General features: G+C 81.6%; 1 non-coding gene across 1 annotated transcript in view; it reads right to left on the bottom strand.

Annotated features, from left to right (window-relative positions):
- LOC137467830 (5.8S ribosomal RNA) overlaps positions 1-85 on the bottom strand; it is a 153-nt gene extending 68 nt beyond the window's left edge. Inside the window, exon 1 of the ribosomal RNA XR_010995637.1 lies at positions 1-85. This exon is cut by the window's left edge and continues 68 nt beyond it. This is a non-coding gene — a ribosomal RNA (5.8S ribosomal RNA).
- Between the last annotated feature and the right edge of the window lie 2,415 nt (positions 86-2,500).

Genomic DNA, 2,500 nt, shown 5'->3' on the forward strand with positions numbered 1-2,500 from the left:
AATGTGTCCTGCAATTCACATTAATTCTCGCAGCTAGCTGCGTTCTTCATCGACGCACGAGCCGAGTGATCCACCGCTAAGAGTTGTCTGGCTTTCGGCACCGACCCCGCGCGCGCGGGGGGGCCGGGAGCCGCTCTCGCCCGGAGCGGCCCCCCTTTTTTTTCTCTGGCGCCGAGGCCCCGCGCGGGGCCTGGCTCCGACCGTACGAGCAACGCGGAAAACCCCGGAGGGGGCGCGTGCGAGAAGAACACGGGAGGAACCCCACGGAACGCTCCCAAGGCCGGCCGAGAGGCGGGGGGACCCGCGCCCCCGACCGCCTCCCCCCGCCCGGCGAGGGGAGGCGCCGCCTACGTGTGCCGTCCTTCGGAGGCGGCCCAGGCGCCCGGGCTCGGCCCGGCCCTCCGCGCGGAGGGCCGCGCGGCGCGCGCCGCGGGAGCGCGGTGGCCCGCCCGGCCTCGCCGGCGCGGCGCCACGCGCCGGCGCGCGGCCCTCGGACCCCGCGCGCGCGCTTGCCTCCCCCCTGGAACCGCCGCCGCGCCGGCTCTCGCGGAGCGCCGCCGCGCCCACGCGCGCGGCCGACTCTCTCTCCCCAGGGGCCTTGCTGCGCTCGAGACGCCACGCGACGACCGCCGCCCCGCCGCCGGGCGCCGCGCCCCCCCCCGCCGGACCGCTGCCCGCCGGGGGAAGGCGAGCGCCCGAGGGCTGCCCGAGGGCGGACCCGCCGCCGCGGCGGGCCGCACTTCCCGGGAACCGCCGTCCACCCGCACCGTCGGGGGCCCCCTTCCGCGAGCACGCGCCCGGCGGAAGGCGGTGCGGCGCTGAGCCGGGGGGCGACGCCCGCTCTCCTCGTTCGCCACCTGGAGAGCGGGCGCGGAAGCGCCCCCGCGGCCGCCCGCCACCCCTGCCCTCGGACCGCGCGCGGTCGCGAAGGGCCACGGGGAGGGTCCCGTGCCCGCGGGCGGCGGGAACACCGGCCGAGCGGCGCCGCCGCCGCTCGGCGCGGGGCCGCCCGCGCTCGCCGGCCTCCGACCGCGGAGGGACCGCCGAGCGCTCGCCCCGGGCGGGCGGGCGGACGGCCGGCCGGCGGCCGGCGCCGCCGGTGCGTTCGAGACGAAGGCCGCCGAGGGGAGAGAGGCACGGCCGCGCCAGGCGCGGCGCCGCCCGCGCGGGACGGCCGCGGCGGCCCAGAAGAGAGAGAGCGCGCGGCGGGCCCCGGCGGCCGCCGCCCCGCGGCTGAGGAAGGGCAGAGAGCGCGCGCCCTCTGCCGGCGCCGCCCGTTTCGAGCCCAGCGGGTCGGCCCCGCGGCCGACCGCGCGCGCCGCGGCCTCTCCGCCGAGGCCGGGCCGCGAAGAGGGGGGGGCAGGGCGCCCCTCCCCGGCGCGGCGCGACTACCCCCGCACGCGCGCGCGCGGCGGGGACGACCGCCGCGACGGCGGGCGCGACCGGTGGCCGCGGACACCACCGCAGGGGATCGGCGGGAGTAGCTCCCCACCCCTCAATGGAGCCGCAACGCCACCGCCCGCCACCCGCCGCCGCCGCCGCGGCGGGGCGCGCCGAGCCGCCCGAGTCTTTAAACCGCCGCCCGGCTCGGCGGCCCCTTTTTCGGTCCTTCCCGCGGCGTTTGACGACGCCGAGGGGGAAGCCTGGGACCGCCGAGGCGCGGAGCGCTAGGTACCTGGCCCTGGGGCGAGGGAAACGACCTGCATGGCCCCGCCGGGGTGCCTCCCCCGCTGCCGCCCTCGGGGGAGCGTCCACCGGCGGGGGCGCGCCCGACATCTGCCGCCACCACCGCGGCGTCCTCCTCGGGGCCCGGGGTTTCCCTCAGTAGCCCGGCGCTGCGCCCGAGAGGACCGCCGCAGCTCGGGCCGCCCCCGCCGACGCGGGGAGGCGGCCCGGCCGCCGAGCGCCTCGCCGACCCCGCCGAGAGGCCGCGGCAATGACGACGACGACGAGGAGGCCGGGAAGGCCCCCGCCGCCGCCGCCGCCGCCGCCGCCACCGCCGCCTCCCGGCGGCGGGTCGCGGCACGCGGCCGCGCGCGCGCGCAACCCTGAAGCGCGGCCCGGAACGCCCGGAGGCTCGGCCCTCGCGGTTTTCTCCTCTCCTGCGCGCCACGGGAGCCGCCTCGGCCCGAGAGCGGGACTCTACCGGCCGGGCAAAGCCCCGCTCCCCGGTGCGGGAAGGGCCAGAGGAGCCGCCTCCTCCGAGCCCCGAAGGCGCCCCCTGCCTCCCAGCCCCTCGCCGTCGCCCGACGAGCGAAGGAGCGAGGGGCAAGAGGCGGGCGCGCCTCCTGGAGGGGGCCGTGCCGAGCACCCCCTCCCTCCCGCACCCGGGCGGCTCCCGCGCAGCCAGAGGAGCGAGGGCCGGGCTCGGGAGAACTCGGGCCGCGCCCGGGGCCGGCCCGCGCGCGGCCCCGCCAAGCCCCGGCGACCGGCGTTCGGCGGCGCCGGCCGCGGCGGCGAGGCCCGGGAGCCGGCCGCCCCGCCGCCCTCCGGCGGGGGA

Source organism: Anomalospiza imberbis, unplaced genomic scaffold (assembly GCF_031753505.1).
Source record: "Anomalospiza imberbis isolate Cuckoo-Finch-1a 21T00152 unplaced genomic scaffold, ASM3175350v1 scaffold_818, whole genome shotgun sequence".
NCBI lineage: Eukaryota > Metazoa > Chordata > Aves > Passeriformes > Viduidae > Anomalospiza > Anomalospiza imberbis.